General features: G+C 41.4%; 1 protein-coding gene across 2 annotated transcripts in view; it reads right to left on the minus strand.

Moving 5' to 3' along the window:
* Positions 1–23,068, minus strand: part of SND1 (staphylococcal nuclease and tudor domain containing 1) — a 420,353-nt gene that overhangs the window by 263,188 nt on the left and 134,097 nt on the right. The gene's annotated exons all lie outside the window — the stretch shown is intronic.

Raw genomic sequence — 23,068 nt, forward strand, 5'->3', positions numbered from 1 at the left:
ACTATTAGCCTCAGACAAAGCACTATGTAAATGTATGTTATACTCTTGCACGTAAAATCCTTGTAACCTAACAATAACAGAAGAAATCCTGCAGATATGAAGTAACACAAAGCAGTTCTGAATAAGTGCTAAATTATGTGATATAGACTAGGGACTAAGTGCTATTAGAATTCATGGAACTGGAAAGAAGTAATCAGAGATGTTTCATTGACAAGGTGGGACTTAACATGAGTTTGCAGGATAGGAAAAAACTAGAAAGAAAATTAGAGTTGGGGGAAAAAAAAGACAAGCAAAAGGAGGGAGGCAGGAATAAACAGTATTTCAGCACACAAATACACAGCCAATCCCTTCATTATTTCTTGGGGCCCAGACTTCCCCCAAAAGAGGGGCTCTGAGCAACATAACAGATGATGAGAGAGGGTCCGGATGAAGGCAACAGAACTGGGAATTGACAGGAACTTAAGAGCTAGGAGAATCTCTTTTAAAAATAAATTAATAAGTGACTGACAAGGGAGTGGATAGAGGGGATAAAAGCGAAGGAACCCGAGAAGTTTGCTGTCGGGGGAGGACAGCGTATGGAGGACTAGAGCTTGTGTACAAGAAATTGGGAGATGTTGGCTAAATTGGTTGGTATGATTAATGTCTCTCCTGCTAGCTCCTAAGTTGCATGAGAACAGAGACTCTGTCCTTTTCTGTTGTCCTTTGTGATCCCAGACCCAAGTATACAGTACTTCCCTCACAGTATAAACTCAAATACTTAGATGTGCTACCACAAAAGAAATACGCAGAATAATATACCAGAGCAAGTATGCTAGAAGGACAGGACTGCCTGAACAGATATTTGGTGGGGGTGGGGGGGGGATCAGAAAAAAAGGAGAAAATTAAGCCATAACCCCTAACCTAGATGCACACCATTGCCTCCCCATCCTGTATGACTAGCTCACCTGGCCTCAACTTTGCTTTGCCATCTTTTACACACCTGACACAAGATCTCTACATAATTCATTCTATACTTAAAGTATTCAAATTATGTTTTCTTAAATAGCCAACTACTCTCAAATAAAGAACATTTATCATTTTAATACCCCCATATTTAAAGTAATACTAATGACAATTCTGAGGTCAAGGGCATCGAAATAGAGGTTTCCTCCTAGACCCAAAGCAAGCCTTGGTGTCCAAAACACATCATTTAAACATTTCAATTCACTGATACCACCAAGAATGTGCATAATTATCTGAGTTCGAGCTTCACATTCACCATCCACCTGTCTAATTTCTCTGGCTTAAAAAAAATAAATAAAGGCAGGAGCAGCATTCTCATGCTCTTCAAAGAACTTAAGGCACCTTTAGAACTGAAGGTGAATCTTATCCTTTCTCAGAGTTGATGTGTGGGAATCTCCACACTCTGAACAGGAGCAACTGGGATTTCCAAACTCTGATCAAAGTCATGGGGAACCAAGATCACTGCTAATAAGTGAAATACGGCCTGAAACATGAAAATCTTTAAAGAAATAACACTGAGTTCTCCTTAACAAGGAAAATGGGACAAGTAAGAGCTGCCTGGCTAGAGGGAGTGCTGGCCAACATAAGGGCAGATGTATAGGATTATGGATATTTTATAAGCATCCAGGCAGCCAGATGAAAATAGTGGGTCACTACTGAGGAGCCCTACAATAGTTTATGATGACACTAATGATAGCGTAAGAATGCCTGCTAGACAGAAGATGCTAGGTGCCAGTAATGAACAGGATTTTTAATAAAGACAAAAATCAATGGTTACCAGAATCAGCCATCAGGAATAAGGAAGTCCCAATGTATTCATATTCCCCTAGCAATACAGGGCAATCTATTCACAGAGAGGAGCTGTGTGATTCACTAAATGAACAACATTTTTTTAAATGAATTGAACAAAATAATTGACATTTCCCTTACACAGCCTTATGATGTGCCACAGAACCTGATATCAGAACCTTACCCTATTTATTCTGAAACACCACAGAGGTTTAAGGCAACGTCACCTGTTTGGAACTCCAAAACAAGGAATGGTAAGAAATAGTTTCAATAGGCATTCAGATGAAGATCATGGGATGAGATACAGCTAAATGTGTGAACATGGCAGTGTGAACAAGAAAGATGCTCGACAGGACTGGGCCAAGCCAAGATACTCTCAAAAGAAGGAAAGAAAATAAATAGTATACCAAACATTCCAACAAAAAAACAGGGTGACTTGAGTCTGATTATATGTCTCTCATGAAGCTCGGAAAGAACTAATAGCACGAGCAGAAAACAAGATACCACAAGTGAAAACAGAGTCATTTTGTTACTCTAACCCTGAAGATCTAGTAGCTATTGACATCTGCAAACATCTTACAAGAGAGATATTAGAAGTCCCTAAGAAACTACAAAATAAAAGCAATTCCTCCAAATTACCAGGTACATAAAAGCCTTTGAAATCTCTAAGAGGCAATTGAGGTATGGAATGTATTCTGAGAGAACAAGACTTTAGCTGAATCTTGCCTGCTAAAAAGGACTACCTAGTTTAGATTCTAATCTACATGGAAATACTTTAAAATTAAAAATAGAAAAGAATGCTTGATTTATCTGGTGGGCGGATAATACACAAACCAATATGTGCTGTAATCACTGTTCATCCTGAGAAGTGACATTGTATGTAGGCCCTGCAATGACTCACGTTAGAGATAACTTCAATCATCTTTACCTCTCCTTCGTTTGGGAAGGAGGCCCAATCTCAGCAATGCTTGTCTTGTTTTTTTTTTTTTTTTTAACAGGAGAGCTTATCATGCCAAAATGAGGTCTCTGTTTAATGCTCATCTGGAGGGAATGGAAGGGACTCCTAATCAAGGTCTTATTCTCAACTCCGTTTCAGGCCAGATTTAATCTAGCCCATCTAGCAGCCAAAAAACCGTAGCCAAAAAATTTACTGGACCCTAGGATCCTGCAGGATTTCTTAAAACAAGGCTGAATAAACACAAACTATGAAAACATTGATGAATGGGGCTTCACTAAAATTTTAAAGAGTTCTTTACTGAAAAAGCATCATGAACAAACCGACAGGCCAAAGCACAGACTCAGCAGCTGATAAGTGAAACAAGAGAAAGACAAGGCAGAACAGGGTAAGAGAGAACTGGAGTACTGAGCCACAGCTGTAAACTTCTCAGTGAGGCCTACCCTGATCACATTACATTTCAGCAAAGACTCAAAGGAGGTATGGGATGTAGTCATCTAGAGACAGGTAGAGAGGACAGCCAATGTAAAAGCCTTGAGTTAGGAGATGACTGGTGGGCTCAAGGAACAGCAGAGACATCACTGTGGCTACAGCTGAGTTCCAGAGGGGAGAACAACAAAGTCACACATCTGAAGGAATTACTTATGGTCAATGTGCTGAGAACAGACACCACAGCAAGGAAGAGAGAGAACAAAGGGAGACCAATTAGGAGATTATGGCATTAATCTGGGTGGGAAATGATGTTAGATTACATCAAGGAAGAGAAGTGAAGGGGTGAGAAGTGGTCAGAATCTGGGAATATTCTGAAAGTAGATAGATGAAATGTGAGATGAGAAAACAGCGAGAAATCAAGCATGACTCCAAGGTTTTTTTTATCTGAGCAAATGGAATAATAGGTGGGGTCATCACCTGAGATGAGGAAGACCACAGGTAGAGGCAGGTGGGTGAGATCAGGAGTTTGGTTACGGGCCTGCTAAACTCTCAAGTGGAGGTTTTGAGTAGGCAGTGTGGAGTTTGGAAGAAAGCTCTGAGCTGGTAATTTACATTTGGGAGTGGTGGGCATATAGGTGGTATTTAAACCTACGAGATTGAAAAGGACAGAGGACTGAGGCATTATAACATTGAAAGGTAAGGAATAAGAGACGGAATGTATAAAAAGAGACTGAGAAGGAGCAATCAGTGATCTCAGCAGGAGGAAACAACCAATGTTATGTCCTGGAAGCCAAGGAAAGAAAGTGAATTGAGGAGGGAAAGACCAACTGTGTCCAAGGCACAAGGCAAGGCGAATGAGCTGAGGACTAAGATCCGCTTGTTGGATCAAGCTAAGTGTGGGTCGGCCGCAACTTGGCAACATTAATTGTGGTGGAGCAGTAGGGGCAAGAGCCTGACTGGAACTAGGAACGGGAAGAGGAGAAGTGGAGAAAGTGAGTACATACGATACTTCAGACAGTTCTGCTACAAAATACCAAGAGATTATGTGGCAGCCGGCAGAGAGAGCAAGGCGAAGAGAAGGGGCTTTGGTTTTTGGTTTCAGAGGGGCGAAATAACAGGCAAAGGTCCTGTGGAAAGCAAATAAGTGATAATGCAGATGGAAGAGGACAGAACTGTTAATGCATAGGTAAGGAGGGGATGGCTTTCCATAGGAACTCCAATAATTCACCTTTAGGTGTGTGGATGCAGGTACTGTTAGGTGGGTACACGTGGTAGTGAGAGTTGCTGGAAGTTCTCTCGTTACTTTGATTTACTCAGTAAAGGAAGGAAGAACAAATCAATAAGAGAAACTATCTAAGAGAAAAATTGGCCAAAAGGTACGAAGGGGCATTTCACCAAAGAACTGCAGCTGGACATTAAGTGTATGAAAAAAGGTATCACTTCATTAATAATCAGGGCAATGTAAGCTGAGATACTATAGGACAGCCAATATATTGTCAAATTTTAAAAATGAGGATGAGGGGAAATAGGTGTGCTGTAACCACTGATGGGAATATAAAATGGTTCAGCCACTGTGGCACTTTCACATGGCGCTACTCGGCATCATCTGGTTAAGGCTGAAGATACGCATCACTATACTTAGGCAATCCTACTTACGGGAGGGTATATACCCCAGAGAGGTCTCACTCATGCAAGACAAGGACCACAATGCTCATGTTAACGATGTAAAATTTACAGTCGGCTCTGTACAGTCACAGAGCAGAACAGAGAGCAGTGAGTCTGAGAGCAATGCAATAAATGAACAAATCTGAAAAACAACACTGAGCAGGAAAACAAGCTGTAGAATGATAATGATTTAAACACAGACTAAAAAAAGATACAAGCAACACTATTCCTAGAGCTATGTAAATAGCCAAAGTATAAAAATACCTAGAAATGAAAGTCAATGGTTAGTTAACTGACGCAGGATGGGCAGAGAAAGAAACGGAATGGGAAAGAAATGGGGTCAAGGATGAGTCCACAGGGACTTTCAACTTCATCTGCAAGCTTGTCTCTTTAAAAGAGGATCTGAAGCAAATGTGGTATAATAAGAAATGTTTGTTCTGTATCATTCTATAATGTTGGGGTTTTTTAAACCAAAAAAATGTTTAGGGATAGGAAACCCCCAAACCTTGTTTGGCCAACCTTTCCCTTGGCTCACAATGTCTCATACTTTTATTTCTCTCAGAGGCAAAATAACCTGCCATTCTTTTCCTCACAAGAAATGCATGAAATTCCTTTTTCCTTCCCTCAAAATGAGTTTCTTTCATAGATGTATCTTTCCATGAAGCAGAAGGGAATAATTTAACTACCAACATGCTCTCAAATAACCAGGGTCAAAAACAAGTTTGATTTTTTTTTTATAGGAGGCTTGAAATATATTAAAAGTAGCCAAGCAGAATTATACTCTACAGACATCTTAAAACAGACTGCTGAATTAAAATAAGAACAGACACGATCAGATTTAAATGGATAAAATTTCAAACAGTAAATGGACCAGTCCCAGTTGCCCTGCCACACAAGCTATGTTAATAAACAAAGGCTTCAATTGCCATCTGAATTATAGACTTAAAATAGGAACATTACCACATGCCCTGGGCATATTTACAATCAAGGACCGTTCAAGTCCCTTGGCAGCCAGGAGACACAATCCACAGGGATATCCACTATTTATTATCCTTAACATACACAATAGCACATTTTTATAAAAGGCAGATCTAACTAGATAGAAATCTATAGTCAGCAGCTGGGAAAAGGTTCAAAATCGTAACCACCTTGGCCAAATGGAAGATATCTTGCACCACTATACCTATAGGACCACACACAGAAGATTCATATACCCAAACACTCCCCAGGAGTTGTTTCAAAGAAAAAGACACTTTCACTTTATTTCCCAATTAGCTCTTATTTCTTCCTCCTAAAAACCTCTCTCTTAAAAGTAAATAGGGTCTATTAAAGAGACAAGGTCTGGGAAAGTCCCAAATTCACAACAATGAAATACACTTCAGACATATCTCCAAGGAGGCAAAGGAGAACGGTAAATAAAAACAAATCAAATTGAAAAAATATTTTTTTAAACCTGAGATGTGATTATAAAAATTCACAAGTGTGGGCTTCCCTGGTGGCGCAGTGGTTGAGGGTCCGCCTGCCGATGCAGGGGACACGGGTTCAGGCCCCGGTCCGGGAGGATCCCACATGCCACGGAGCGGCTGGGCCCGTGAGCCATGGCCGCTGAGCCTGCGCGTCCGGAGCCTGTGCTCCGCAACGGGAGAGGCCACAACAGTGAGAGGCCTGCGTACCGCAAAAAGGAAAAGAAAAGAAAAAAATTCACAAGTGTGAGAATGGAAGAGGGCTGGACTTTGAACCCGGTGCTTATGCAAGATACTTGGCCCCTGAAGTGCCTTGCTGCTTTTATAGAACCCTTAGTTTACTACACTTCTCTCATACTCTGCAGACCCACTGTTTCTACAACCGCCCACTCTTCATCAGACCTAGGGAAAAAACACTCGGGTCTGCTTCTTAGAGTGTTCAATTCATTATGAAATGGATTATGACCCCCAATTACAGCAAGGAAAGTGAGGCTTACAGTTAAGTAACGTGCCTCACTTCTTGTTAACAAGCAGAGCAGGGATTCTGATCCCAGCTATCCCAGGGGCTGAAGCGGGGGAGGGGGGGTTGGCAGACACTACCCCCTCTTGGCTTCCTAGTGCCAAAAGGCAGTCATCTCCTGTCAGTAGTCGTCAGGTTTAGTGTGGGAGCTTGTAAACATGCAGACTGTCGGGCCACATCAGGTATTCTGATTCTGCAGGTCTGGGGTCATGTCCCCAATTCTGTATTTTTAATAAGTAGCGAGAAGGACTGTGGGCCACACTTTGAGAAACGCTGCAGAGCGCCTTTTGAGCACTTTGGACCCACTTAAACCAACGGAAATAGAAGAAAAGGGACTCCAAAGGTTTAAAGAGTCACAAAGCAACACAGAGGAGCTTGATAAACATCAAAGTGGCTAAATAAGTAGGCAAGTAAGTAAATACCTGGGGAACTCTCTTTCTGCACATGTAGCTGGAGGTAACTTGAAATACTCCTTAAAAGTCTTTACAGCTAAGACAATTGGGAACATTCTAGTAATGGTGGGAAAACAAGATTACCAAATATTTCTCTACCTGCCCATGCCAGGGAACAGCAGGACGGGCACACCCTCCCCTCACCCTCCCACCCCCAGACACCAGTGGTCTAGACCTACACTAGCCACAGTGACAGCAGAGGAAGTGGCAAGCCCTAGAAATTACCAATCTTCTGGCAACTTGCCAGAAGGAGCCGGGTTCTGCAGTATCCAAAGAGGGAAAGAAGGAAAGCAGATTCCGGCAGCCTCACATCCTTGAAGGGACTCGCCTGTCATCTACGGTGTACAGTGCAGGATTACGTTCCAAAGGAACTCGCTCTTCCCCAAATCAAAGTACCTTTTCAAGACCATCATGCAAGTGGCAAAGTATCTGTCTCTGGAGGTTGTTCTCCTCCTCAATTACGTCAGCCAACTAAGAGCACTTGCAGAAGTTCTTGTTATTCACTGCTCAGATGCAGTGAGGACGGGCGAGGGAGGGGACAGCAGGAGGAGGCCAAACAGTAGGTCTTTTCACCCCCCCCCCCAAGACCCTGGGTCAAGACTTTAAAGAATACCTTTAAGGCTCTAAGGGCTCCAAAACCATTATCCAAGGCACCACATGGGGTGCCCGCACTTAGCTACAAATTCTTCTGCAGGCATAGGGTCTGCCCCTCACAGATCTCCAGGCAAAAGAAGGTGAAGGCTCCCAAGTAAGAAGCTATGCAACCAGCAGCAAATGGGCTCCAAGCCCAAGAAGAAAAGGGAAAGTGAGAAAGCCCTCAGGGCCCCGCCTCATCTTCTTTTCCCAGCGTGGGGACAAAAACTCTCCCCGACCCAGTGCTCTGAAAATAAAGATCCGCTCCAAGGGTGAGTGAAGCCTGTGCCACCTTTCCTGGAGGAACGGTGAGGATGCGGCCGGTAAAGAGTGGGATAATGAGACAGAAAGGGCATCGAATCCTTGAAGGGAACAAAGCTCAAGTTCAGCACTCCTGAAGTTAGACAAAAAGAGCCGTCCTGGACATGAAATCAAACATTCCTCAAGCATTTGATGGCAACGAATGATCAAGAGTAAGTGGGCAGCTTGCTGTCATCCAGAGAAGAGAGGCCTAGGTTCTCGACAATGATTCTGGCACCAGCAGCTCCTGCCTGCCAGCTTGCCTCAGTTTCCTTCCAAGAATCAGCAAGTTAAGAATTACCTGGCATTATATTAATACATAACTTCACAGTGAAAACCCATGCAAAAAATGACTTGAAAATCCTGTAAAAATCAGGAAGGGACTAAATATATTAGTGCAAAATCAGGCAACTCTTAAGTTTACATTCCAGGAATATTTCAGGTAATATGAACCCCATGGGGAAAAAACAGATCTACACGTGTTACTAAGAAACAAAGCGACTTAGCTAAGTTTTACAACATCTAATACGGATGTTAACGAGAGCTAAAATATCAAGAGACAGAAGAGATAAACCGAAGTTACAGCACTAATCACTTTCTGTCTCGAGTTACTATAATTTAATTACTTCTATGTAGGTCTTACCTTTCCTACCAGACCACAGGAGGGAGTATCTGTGAGAGGAAAAAAGAGCTTAATAATAACTGTGAAGTGCCTAGTATAGTGCCATGTTCACAGAAAATGCCAACACGCAGAGAGAATAAAACGGGGAATACCAAAAGGCCTAGCTAAAAGATTTTTTTAAACTCAAACTGCACTTCTGATTAGGGGAATAAGTTGAACTGGTCAGTATATAAAAAGAACTTTCAACGAGATGGAGGAGGCAACATCACTGTGGAGCCATATCACATTAGTAATGAATGTCTCATATAGCACCAGGTGAATGTGAACTATTTCTAATATCTCTACCTTCTGGCAACTTTCACCAGACATGATTCTATACTACACAAAGTAAGCATATTCCTGAATAATGATTAAAAAGATTCTAGACTAGATATCTCACTGTACAACCATAAAATCTAGGCTCTTTGTAAGCAGTGATGCAAAAGCAGTACTCCTGGCAGTTTCAATGTGTAATGTTAGGAAAAAAACCCCAATTTTACAATATCTAAATAATTAGTGTTTTCTTTTGACCTGGCCAAAACTTTAAGGCAATCCTCTTCTCGCTACAAATTTGACGTAATGAATTCAATTACTTGTGACCTTTGAAGTAACACACGCGCAAATCTATTATTAGCTAATAGTTATCCTTACAGAACATATATAATAATTCAAGTAAAGCTGAACTGATACTGTTAAAAAAAATCAAGTTTGAGGGTTCAACACTAAATAAAATGATAGTAAGCTACAATATAAAAAGGGATAATTCCATTAATGTGGACTCCAATGTACCAGCATCCCACCTCCCCCAAAAATTCACGAATTTGAGACGACACTAAGCCTAAATTGCCGGGGTAGTATTTTTTGTGGTTAAGATGGAAGAAAAGGATAGTGAAAGATTGTGCAGCCCTTCCTTTGTCCTCAAAAGGCTGGTCTGTGACAATACTAAGAGGTGTGAAGTTTTGCTGAATGACGCACCCTTCACATGCTGCTCAAATGAGCAAACGAAGCTGAGAAGAAATAAAAATAGTGTCTCTCTATTAAGGCCTCTATTCTACAGAGCTAATAGTCCTGAAGATTCGTGCGAACACGAATTAATGTTAACATGGGAAACACCTTCACTGGGGAGAACACAAAAAAATCTACAAATAAGAAACCAGAATTTAAAAGCAGAAGGGAAAATGGGGGTCTTCAAGGACCAGAGCAGGCCTGGGGGTCTGCAGGGTCATGGAAAGTCGCAGGGACCGGCATATCTCAACTGGCTCTGCCCCTCTGCAACTTCTTTCCTTTTCACTGGAAGCTCATAATTAACCAATTGGCCCCAAATCTTGTTTTCTAGTAATGGAGAAATCGTCTCCCACATTTCTCACCCTTCATCCCCAGGCTAAAAATGGAGATCCAGTGCCCTCAGAAGAGACAACTCTGTTACTTAAAGTACAGGCTGCAAGCCAGATGAAATCCATCCAGCACGGTGATGTGCCACCGGCCCTCCCACAGTTCTAGAAGAGGAGGAAGGCTCCGGAGGAAAAGAAAACAAACCTCTTGCAATAGGAAGGCAATTTTCTCTGTAACAGACAGCAGGCTCGGGTGAGCCCATTCAGAAAAGAATACCATTTTGTTAGAGAAATACTTCTTTGTGAATGCCTTCCCTTCTCCACCGTATTAAAAAATAATAATTATTATTAAAAGTTTCTTCCTGGAACAACACAGAAGGGAAAATGATGCTGGGTGTGACACCATTATTTAGCTGGTGCCAGTGCAACCTCCAACTGAGCCAGATTTCCAGTCAAATTTGAGCAATAAATCGTGGTGCATTTCAGAAGCACAGGACTGAATTATGTAAGTGCACAGCTTAGGCCTCCCTTTAGACACTGAGATCCTGCCTTGCCAGCTACATCACTCCAAGGTCTAAATCAGGCTGCCAGGTCTACTGCCACATATTTTATCTACAAAATTTAAAGTACTCTCAGCCTGTGTTTAAATACTCAGCAAAACGGGGCCTGTACTTTCTTAGGACAAATATTCTAGCCCTACAAAGATGACTCTTGTACTGTACGGTGTGTCATCAGTCAGAAAAATATAGCATCTATCACCAACTACCACCATGAAGAAGTATGGGCAAATGAAATTACCAGAATTGTGAACAGCACAGACATTCAGAGGCAGCACCCAGGTGGCAAGGCAACGTCATTATATATACATGGCATGGCTTGGCTGACGGCAGAAAGGGACTGAATCAAGGCTGAATCCAGACCCTGTGGAGGCTGCTCCTGGGAAAGAGACTAGCCCTCCACCCATATGAAAGAAACATACTCAGGAATGTGTTGGGGTTGTTTTGTGACAGTTGTTGGCACCTAGTGAGCAAGTAGACAAGTGACCAGATCTCCAGAACAGCCAGGTAAAGTTCAGAGGCAGGAGGCGTGAGCAGGGGGCATCTCGCCCTGCACCAGTGGGTGGTACCCATAGCTCTTCATCTCTGTGAGGAAGGACAGGGTACCTGAGACCAGGGCCTCGGTCTGTGACAAGGCAGTTTTAGCTCCTGCTTTATGTAATGTCACTTTAATTGTGCCTGTTTAACAATGTTTTTAGGTCAATCACGTCACCATCCTGTTTTGATAACCACACACTTTCCTCGCCTATAGCTGGCCTTCCGACCTAACCCCCTTCAAACAAAAGGCTGTCTCTCTACCTTAAATTTCTATGCTTCATATTATTTCTAATCCCCACAGCAACCAATAAAGCTGGAACTACTAGCTCTTCTCAACTGAGAAGTTAGGTGTCCAGAGAAAAAACATGCCCAACATAACATCATGCCAGACCAAAAGACCCCAAAAGAGCCCAGGCTAGTATTTCTCTACCACCTGCCTCCCAACCACTGAGGTAGCAGGAACCGCCATCACGCACAGGCTTTTCACTCCCATCCGGTTCCACAGGCACCTCCCATACAGACCTGAAAGGGTCAGTTCATTTCAGCACGGAATGCAGGCCTACCCAAGGCCACCAGCTCCTGAGAAGCTCAAGGAGATTAACTAAGTTGGACACACTATTTGTGCCAGTTATGAAGCTATTGTCACTCAGTTTTAAACCGAGCCTTTTTAAAATTCCACTTTGTGGTGCCGGGGTGGGAAAACTGCCAACCACATTTCTGCTTTGCCAGCTGGTTCCCTGCTAGGTTCTGCCAATAGGGAATGTTAAAGGGAGAATGGACAGGAAGAAAAAGGGACAAACTCTTTCCTATTCCAGTCAGCTTCTCCACAGCAATTCTTCTTCTTCTCAGCAATGGCAGCTTGTTCCAGTAGCGCCATGGATTCCAGCTTGCAGTTTTCCCAACACGTCCAGAAACAGTCTCAACACATCTCCCTCCGAGTCACCAGAACCAATCAACTGGCAGCCCCTCCTGGGAGGCCAGGGGCCCAGCTCCAGGGAGTTACTCTTCCCCCCTTCAGCGGCTCAACAGAGATCTGAGGCCCACTCGGTCCATCCTCCAAATGCTGAAGTTTTCATATCTCAATCTCTTATTGAAAGAGATTACCCAGAGGTTGTACCTGTGTCGTGTGGTTAAAACCTCCATTTGACCCTCAGGGTTCTCTTTTTACCTTTTTAGTATTTCCATACCTGACTAATAATTCCTTATGTAAAGTCATCTCTGTTAAAATAACTGCTGTGGTTTCTTGACCTGCCACTGTGGCCAAAAGCACCTCTCTATGTAACTAGACAAAATTTGTAGCCATTAGAGAGGAACAGTCCAACTCTCTTGATACAAATCAACCATCTCCTGAGAGAATACTGCCTCTTACCTATTCCAGATACCTCTATACCTGGCCAATCCCAATATAGCAGGACTACCTACAATGTAAAATGTGCACCAAAAAAAAAAAAGAAAGAAAGAAAAATGGTTGGAGTGCACACGAAGAGCTTCCACAGTTAAAATAGTTGATGAAGAGTAATGCGTGCGTATTTAATGGCTGGTAGCACAAGCATCACACTAGAGTAAAGGGAAGACTTCCAAGCCAGTAGCTGTCGAATCCACAGAGTCTACAAGATTAAGAATTTAAGCAGTAAGAGAACAATGTACCCTAATTTTTTTTCCAATATTTTGCTAGACTCTCATGAGTAGTGAAACATTTTGTGATTTTAAAGACCAACCATAACAGGTGTATATTCGTGGTTTAAGTTGGGATCACAGTAAAGACAGAAAAGTAAAAACCTTACCTGTGTCAGTGCGGTTACCATACTGTGTGAAGAAGCACATACACACAATGTGAGGGTTAGTGGGGATGGCCAAACTCACAAGAACACCAATGAAATGTCATTTTTCTACTATAGCCAGATGGCAAAATGAGATAAATAACACCAGATTTGCTATTACATAGTTTATCATGCAATGTTGCTACATGAATTCTAGAAACTTCTCTTAAGTCAACTGTGAAAAAAAGTGGAGCTAAATGGTTACCAGAGACTGAGGGGAAAGGGAAAAGGAATTGATTAATGGGTACAGGGCTTCAGTTGTGCAAGATGAAGTAGTTTTGGAGATTTGTCTCACAATAATGGGAATATCTTAAACACTTCTGAATCATACAATTAAATGGTTAAGAATGTAAATTTTATGTTATGTGTTTTTTAACCACAAGGAAAAAAAAAAGTGGAACTCATTCAAGGTAATATTCTGATTTAATTTGGGAGAAGCCATGGCATGTTAACAAATTCAAAACCAAAATAAACATGAGAATTTTCTGATATGAATCCTAATCTTTTGTTGGCTACAAAAAGGTATTAATTATGGATATAATCAAACATGCTAGCCCACTTCTGATCCCAACCACTATATTCCAAATTGTTTCCTTCCCAAACAAGCCCCATAACCGAATCTTCTACTCCCCTTTTTACGTTACATCCAGCGCCTGGATGTGACTGCAATCTCAATGCTAAACACTTTGCTTACTAAAATGCCAAACGTGGGCTTCCCTGGTGGCGCGGTGGTGAAGAATCCACCTGCCAATGCAGGGGACACAGGTTCGAGCCCTGGTCCGGGAAGATCCCACATGCCATGGAGCAACTAAACCCGTGCGCCATAACTACTCACCCTGTGCTCTGGAGCCCGTGAGCCACAACTACTGAGCCCAAGTGCCACAACTACTGATGCCTGCGTGCCTAGAGCCCATGCTCCACAAGAGAAGCCACCGCAGTGAGAAGCCTGCACACCACAACAAAGAGTAGCCCCTGCCCGCAGTGAGAAGCCTGCACACCACAACAAAGAGTAGCCCCTGCTCACCGCAACTAGAGAAAGCCCTGCACGCAGCAACGAAGACCCAACTCAGCCAAGAGTAAATAAATAAATAAATTTATTTTTAAGAAATAAATCTATTTAAAATAATAAATAAATAAAACGCCAAGCGTTCTGCAAGGCCATACTCAAATGCCACCCACCATCCTCAGGAAACTTTCTGAGCTCGCTAATCAAATATCCCGTCTTCTCTCTTGGTTCATCTGGCCCAAGTCAGTATACATGTGTCTTATATCTCATAGGTGATTTGAAACTATTTAAGCTTAAAAACAGCATCTGACTCATATTTTTAATCCCACTGTACTCATTTGATCCTCAACAGAATTCAACAGTCAGCAAATAAAATATTTTTGTTACGGATGAAGGAAAAGAGGCTCAGTGTAATTTAGACTAAAGCTCACGACAGCAGAAAATGGCAGGGGCAAAAATTGAACTCTAATTTAACCAACTTCGAAATCCATGACCACTGGATTCTATTACAAGGCATCTAAGGACCCTATGATGCCTCTCCAGCTTAAAGCAAGAGAGAAGTCATTTTCTTCTTCCAAGTAATAAGCTCTTTGTACTACAGGCGTAGAGTTCATATGCAAAAAGAAAAGGGAAACCAGTTTCATCCTGAGCACTCCCTACAAAGCACCCTGCCCCCAATGGAGATGTGCACAAGGTGACCTCCTCGCCCGGCACCCCAGCTCTGCCTCACCCCTAGGTGACAGGGATGCTGGTGGCTCCTAACAAATGTTGCTGAATGTGAGAAAATTATCCAGGGTCACTGCTAATGAGAAGACAGAACATCTCGCCACTTAGCTACAGAATGTTCACCTAATAAATCTTACAGATTTGAACACAACCCAAGAGCAGGAGGTTACTGGAAAAGACAAAGTATTTGGAACCAGCAGCTTAAAAATCCACATCCCCACTGCCATACTTCCAAAAAATAAGGTATAATGCATACAGTTTGTTATCCGTACTAATCAGAAATAAAAGGTGTAAGTAAAAACAAAACAAAAAAAAATCACCTAATATTTCCTTCTGAACAGTTTAACGGTAATATATGGTCACTTATTCTACCGAGGACATTCCTCTTTTTTCCTTGATTTAGCTTTATTGATCTCATTTTAATCAAGGACAAGTGTACAGCAAAGGCTAAAGGGTCAACAACCCAAATGCAGTGGGGAAGCAAGAGAAAAACATTCTAGTTCAGCAAATGGATCAGCTTATTAATGGGCCTAGAAGTCCTATCACGGCCATGTGACACAGAGAATTAGGCACTGTGGAAAACCAATCTGCATGCTCTTTTTTAATTGCGGTACACTATATTTCCTTAAAGACAAATACACTTTTTGCAGGATGGGATGCTGCCCAACACACCCGAACCGTAGATGTTTAGGTTATAATTAAATATGGAAACATTACCATTATGTAGGATATTCACTACTGTGTTGAGAACTGGAAAATCCCCTTATTTTATCTGTGAAAAATTTCAGTTGTCTTACACTAATTATGAACTAAGATTTAATCAGACAGGAATAGGCTCAAGTTAATGCACGTATAATTTATGAATTTTTTAAAAAGATTTACCAATCGATTTGAGTGTAACTAAGGGTTATGTTTAAGCATCTTAAGTGAATTAATATACTGACAGTTGATGGCACTATAAATCTGCCATTAGCAGCAGGTCACCACAGGTCATTTCTTGTCAGCAACGTACTGGCCTAGCACACAGAACCCAGTAGAGCACCGGAGAGAGAAACAGAGGCATGGACTGCTGGGGAGGGGAGAGGTGGCTTGAGCTAGAAAGAAGTCTTTCTGCATTAAAGTACGAAAGTAGCATCATGTGCCAGTCGCTGGAAAAATCGTCCCTGCTCTCCAGAGAGAAAAAAACCTCAAAAGGAGAAGCTTGATATACAAACCACAAAATGACAGGACTGGTAAAGAAATACAAGGGGCTGTTAAGAACGGAGAAGTTGAAGTGCCTCAATTCTTCCAAAGGTCAGCTATGCTTCATGAGGAGATGAGATGTGAGCTGAGTCTTGAAGGATGACCAACTGGTACAGAGATGTGCGAAAGTGTGGCCCATTTGGGCAAGTAAGAAGTGGCAGTGGAAACACAAAGGGAAAACGAAAAAGGAAAAGAGGTAGGAGAATCAGGCCACCAAGGAACCAAGGGAGAACGGAGTTTAAGAAGAGAAGACAGAGTCAGCACGTTCAAAGCGGTCACAATAAGGACAGAAACGTGCCCACTCAAGATGGCAATAACTTCAGCAAGAGCAATTGCAGTCAGTTTTCGCAGGCTGAATAGTTGATAAAATGGGGGTGGCTAGGGTACACTAATCTTTCAGGAAAGAGTGGTCACCAAAAGAAGGAAGCCAAGGGAGAACACCGGATTTAGTCCCACAAAATAAGTAAATAAGTGAAAATCATCTTTATTGGATGATTTAATAAATTAAAGGTGAGGGGAAGGACAGAGGGTTGACATAATTTTCATCATATAAAGATCTGATTATGAATGATTCATAAATATTCTACTTCCTATCCTTCTAATTACAAACTGTATGATCTGAGAACTACGTATTTATCTCCAACAGGAAATTAAACGTATTCATCTCTGTAGCCCCCAGCTCCTAGGACTGGGTCTGACATATGGTACACATTCAATTAATGTTTGTTGAATGAAATTACTTAATCTCTCTGGGCTTCATTTTCCTCCTGTTAGAAAAGGGGGGAAAAGTGGCTGGGGATGAATGCTAAATGTTCCTTCTATCTCTAAATGCCCATCAGTCTGTAAATGTTACATAAAATGGATCAGTTCCCTATGATTCCTTGAAATTTTGCCATGTTTTAACATCACATTCAAGTAAGGCATGAGAACATCAAAGCTGCATCCATCCACCTAAAAGTGAAATATATGGTATTCTTAAGATCCTCCTTTGAGGTGGAAATATCTTCACCAAATCAGGTCACAGAAAGGAAATAGAAGATGATCTCTTTAGAAAATGTTTTGAAGAGTCTCTTTCGCCCTCCCCTCCCTCAAGGTCACTGTCAGTCTCCAAAGATATGGGCAGTACTTGGAAACCTTAAAAATGTAAAACTGGGGGCTTCCCTGGTAGCGCAGTGGTTGGGAGTCCGCCTGCCGATGCAGGGGACACGGGTTCGTGCCCCGGTCCGGGAAGATCCCACATGCCGTGGAGTGGCTGGGCCCGTGAGCCATGGCCCCTGAGCCTGCGCGTCCGGAGCCTGTGCTCCGCAACGGGAGAGGCCACAGCAGTGAGAGGCCCGCGTACCGCAAAAAAAAAAAAAAAAAAAAAAAAAAAAATGTAAAACAAACCTTTTAAAGTTCATTTTTAAAAATTCAAAAGTAATAAATCTGCAATTGTGTAAATGTCTTATTTCTTCTAGGCCTAAGCTGTTTAAGTTTTAATCCAAATTGGGAGCTAGGAAGCAGGAAAGAACAGAGAGAAGGAAAATAAATGAAGCCCCAAATTTCAGAGTAGAGATGCCCCTGGGATCTGCAGACAGATAATAGAAATACTTGTGAGACATGAAAACATCAACACTAATCAACAGCACTCAAATGAATAACCAATTTCCCATTATTATCAAGAAAGCCATACAGCCTTAAAAATCAGAAAGCAATTATGTCTGCTATTACTGTGAAATGCCAGATAGAACCAGACTGAGGAGAGGATGACTCAAACCTGTGGCCCACCTCGCCGCCACCACCGCGCGCGCGCATGCGTGTGTTTGTGTGTGTGTGTGTGTGTGTGTGTGTGTGTGTGTGTGTGTAGGGGGCGGGGGAGGGGGGTTAGCAGCTGTAGTTAAGACAAAGGTATTGATTCATCATCATCGCCACACCCTACAACCCTAAATCCACTGGCCCCTCAGATCTCTCCAGTCTTTTCTAGAACTTCCATTCAACCTGCAAAATCAGAATTTAAATATAAAATAGGACCTCATCCACATGAATTCTGAACACATGGGACAGATAATTTAATCTAGCCTAATCCACAGGAAATATTTAGATTACAGGCTTTAGTGATAAAGTTTTGGCCTGAGACTATTTCCAAAGAAATCAGAATTAATCCCCAAGTGGTGATGTGTTCATACTTGGTAAATTAACACTTTGTCCTGTCCGCATTTAGTTGACTATTCTGTTGATGGATCCAAACTAAAATCAAGTAGAACTGTTTAAAATTTACTGCAGGGGAAAAAAAAATCCCAATGTAACAGAATACTAGTGATTATTCATGGTTTTAAAAGACTCTCCTCTCTATATTAAGAACTTAAAAAATCGTTTTACAGTTATTCTCCCAGTGCTTCTGCAACATAAATTGATTTATCAATCGTCAATTTTATTTGCAGGATTCCAGAAAAATTATAATGAGGAGCTATACCTTTTTCCCTTTGTGTTCCCAATGCCTTTAAACTATGTCTTTGTAAAGTTAAGATAATCGTTATTTAATTTAGCACCAGTAAAGCTAAACTGTTCAAAAAGAGAGGATATAAGGGATGAAGAAAACATTAATGGCTTTAATTTTTTTATCCCACTTTTCAACAGCTTTATACAGCGTTCAATGGTAACAGATATTATCCCTCACCATTCTACACCAAGATTATAACCTAAGAATTATGAGTGGCAGGGTAGAGGATTCAGCAGAAAGGGTTCCAGCGAGCAGATGGACGCATGACAAGGAAGGGAAGCTTACTGTGTATACCAGAGGCACCCTCGCAAAGATATGGTGGAGAAACTATAAGCAAATATGCAAATTTTGGCCTATCATAAAGGGGAATCTTATTCAGACAACCCATATGGGTTATGTATGATATTTATCCATTTAATCATTCCAACATTCCTTGTAGTTTGCATATGCTTATACTTTTCTAAGAAAAAATAAACAAGCAGTTAAGAAACCTACAGCAAAGGATGAAAGTAAAGCCAAAAATAGATCAAAGAAAAAGCAGAAAGGAAAGAGATCCATCCACAGTCCTTGAATTGAAGAGGGGCTGTTACCATAAATCCAGATCTCCATGGTTTATTTTAACTCTTGTGCAAGTCCCCGTACTACAAAACCAGCAGGATATATGGTTAACAAAGGGTGGACAGAGAAATTGTTCCAAATGAGATTTTAAGTGAGTCATGCTCCGTAACCCAGACAATTTCATTTACTTATCTAACTGAACAATGTATTTTTTCCAAGAAGCCATTAAGAAGACATTGCATATGCCTAAAATACAGTGATCATTTTAAAATGAAATTCAAGACAAAATGATATGGGTATGAAACAGAATATCCTTTACACCTGCAGCTTGACCAAATTTAGCCTCAAAATTTTAAATTGAAATGTGGTGAAACCTTGGGTCTTGAAGTATAATCAAAGGAGGCAAACATTAGAGAAGGAGGAAAAAACAACTGATGTCAACAAATCACAAAAAACCGGTGTGCCCCAGGCTTCAAGAAGCGTCCTGAAAATGTCCCTACCGTTTTTTAAAGACATCTTTCCTAATGCAAGTAGATGTGAAAGTACAAACCAAAACTGTTTTATTTTCTTCTGTACATGCTTAGAAAGAAGACAGACAAGAGGAAGGTCCTGGGACTCAATAAACATGCTGCATAGCTTGGATTATTAAGGCAGCCAGATCTGCAATTTCAGTACCACCTAAATTCAATGATCTGTGCCACGAGTCAGATAATAGACAAATTTAAGTATCTAATACATATTGTTCTTAAACCCTATCCAGTCAGCCACCATTAAATATCACTTTGCTAGCCTGTAAAATTGATATTTCATATCTAGGGAGTGTACAATGGATAACTTGGGAATGCATTCAAGGCTCTGGACACACATTTAAGGTTTTACAAATAAACATTAAAAATCAATTCAACAGCAAGAATGCTAACCAAATTTCATGACTATCGAACGTCTAGCAATTACAGTTACCCAGAAAGATACTGACTTGTTAAATTACTTTCAGGCCAAAAGGCTTCGATGGCTCAAGTTCCCCAGTAGCCACCATGGGTGATATTTCTTAAAGAATGTCACCTCACCACTAATAAACTTATATAAAGGATTGTCTTTTTTTCCTCTTTGAAGAGCATGCGTCAGAACACACAAGATGAATCAATATCATTTCTGTCTCTGTATAATCAGGAACCAACTCACAAAATTCAAGCAGTCATTGAACAATCTTGGGGAGGGCTTCACGTCTCACCGGTTTCCTCAGTGCTGTTCATCTTCCAATTAGCTTCCCCTCTGACTAACCCTTTCCTCCCTTCCACTGGTCAATTACAACGCCCTCCTTTAAGTCAGCCCCCTTGCATGACTACCAGATTTCTTCAGTTCTTTCCATTCTCACACTGCACTTCCAATATTCTACATTTCAATCAACAGAACCTTTAAAAAATTTTTCCTGCTTCGTTCCCATCCTCACATTTCCAGCCTTTCTGTCAAATTTCACTACATACACGAGACTCAAAAACACAAGTCTGTAAAACTAGGGCTTGTGGTGAAGTTTTCCCCAGTTTTCAAAAAATGAAAAAAAGGGGACAGCATAAGTCTGAATTTGACCAAATTTATTGTAAATTATTCCAGATTGAAGGACTGTTTATTATTCTTAAAAATACGTGTTACACACACACACACATACACACACACATATTACGTTTTGGGAATTCATTTTTCATTCTTTTAAGGAATAATAATGTCAGAAGAGGTGAGGCACTTTTCTCAAGTTTTAAAACTGGAAGGATGAGTTAGTGTTCCAGAGAGAGAGATACACAAGATAAGCAGTAGGAAAGAATGGAGAGTTCAAAAAGGAGGTAAATGCTGCATAAGGAGGCAGGGGAAAGTTCAGCCAGGGTGCTTGCCAGGCAGAAATGTTAACCTCTAGAATAGAGGAACGAAGAGAACTTTCTGGGAAGGGGACAGACGTGCTTGGAAATTTACAAAGACCACCTGAGCAGCAGTGTGGACAGACAGACTGAAGAGAGTGATATTTGAAACTGGGGCCCAAAAGCTTGTGCAATGGTTAAGACAAAGATTGAAAACTTCAACAGCAGGGGGAGGAGGAGTTTTGAGACAGTATTCTAAAGCTTAAATCAGTTAATATGTATAAAGTGCCTAGGTCACTACAATATGACCCATACATAGAAACTCAGTACCTTTCTGTTCACTTTGTTTTCCTTATACCTAGGAATACCATCTGGATATGGTATAAAATAGCCATATCTTTCATTAGCCATAAATACCTGAGAACCCAAGGTTTCAGTTTAACATGTTTCCTCTCCATACAACCAAAAAGGCAAAATAAAATAACTGGTGTTTGTGCCCACCTTCATGAAAACTAATTATCCAAATCCAAACTACAGTCGTGTTATGACATGACTAAAGTCATAACCAAACCAGGGAAAATTTAAGAAGTCTTCAAGGCAGAGCATAAAAAGATCTGGGCACAGTAGGTGCTCAATAAATACTTCATGACTGAGGATAAATTACTCTCATGAAATATCACATAAAGCAAAACAGCAAGGAGAGGCTCGGGCGAAGTCCAAGTTCACCTACTACAAGAGTCCCCAGGAACACACAAGTATGCTTGACCTTCCACCACTCTCTTTAGAGGTGGTAACCTTGATGATGAACCACTCAACCTCTCTAATAAGTACAAGCATATAAAAGCTAAAAATGGAAGGAAACTCATCTCCTTATGACACCAAACAACTGTGCTATAGCTGCTGTTAGTCTGTTAACGCAAACATTCACCGGGGAAAAGGGGAATCACAACATCCTCCTGATCACTGTCTGATGACCAGTATCTTGTCAGCCAACGAGGAGGAGAAGCCCGTTCCTTTGGGCAAAAATTGTTCATATCTAAGAAGGTTGACGTAGATAGAATAAGGATATTGAAAAGGTTAGGTAACAGCTGTCAGACTTCACTTCTATAACAGCAGGCACATCTGCTTCAACGTCTGCTGGGAACAGTAACTCTACATATGTACTGGAAAGTGCTTCGTGTGGGCCTCAGAAGGTGAGGTGATAACTGCCCTTTAAAGGAAAGAGAGCCAGAATTGATATCCCTCCCCAGTTTTCTATGAGCAGGGGCTTACCACCAGTCCCCACACCTCAGCAATATCTTTGTTGAATTAAACAAGGAAATTGCTGTATAGTAATTACATGTACATTACTATACTGCTCCAATGGGTCTCTTTCCTATTTAGTGAAAGCAGAAACTCTGAAGTCAAAAAGAGGAAGATAATGCCTCATCTGCTAGACAGTTCTAGTCCTCCGCATTTCCACAGCAAGTAAATATTATATAGCAGTTGAAAAAGTCACCGAACATGTTCATTGGCACTCCTCGGAGGTAGGGCAGACACTGCCCCTCCAGCTACACAAATGGTCAGAAGCCCCACTGTGCACAACCCACAATCATACCTGGTTTGCATAGGAGCAGTGGTCCAGGTGGGGTCTTAGTTACATTTTCTAACTTCCATACAACCTTAAGGACCTAATAGGCTGACTGAATTACGACTCTCTTGTCAAATTAAAAATCAGTACTTGGTACGGTAGCCAATTAAGTTCTATTTTCAGCAAACTAACAACCCATATCTGCCCCAAAGGATTGTAACCTATGACAGAATGAGGCTTAAATAGAAAAATAAGCCATCTTTAAACAGCTCAGAGAGCTTAACCTCAAAGGAGCTGCATATCTCACCTGAAGACCAATACCATATCAGAATGCAGGCACAAGAGTGCAGGCCCATGTCAGGATGCAGGGTCCTAGTATTGGTTTTCAAACTCATACGCATGTGTCACAAAAACTACTACTCTGATTAAGATCCTTCTAAATTAACTTCTCTTTTCCCCCTGGAAAACAATCAGACCCCAATGGTAATCATTCTCAACAAGCATAAAGGAGGTGAGTGTG

The sequence above is a fragment of the Phocoena sinus genome, chromosome 9 (assembly GCF_008692025.1).
Source record: "Phocoena sinus isolate mPhoSin1 chromosome 9, mPhoSin1.pri, whole genome shotgun sequence".
NCBI lineage: Eukaryota > Metazoa > Chordata > Mammalia > Artiodactyla > Phocoenidae > Phocoena > Phocoena sinus.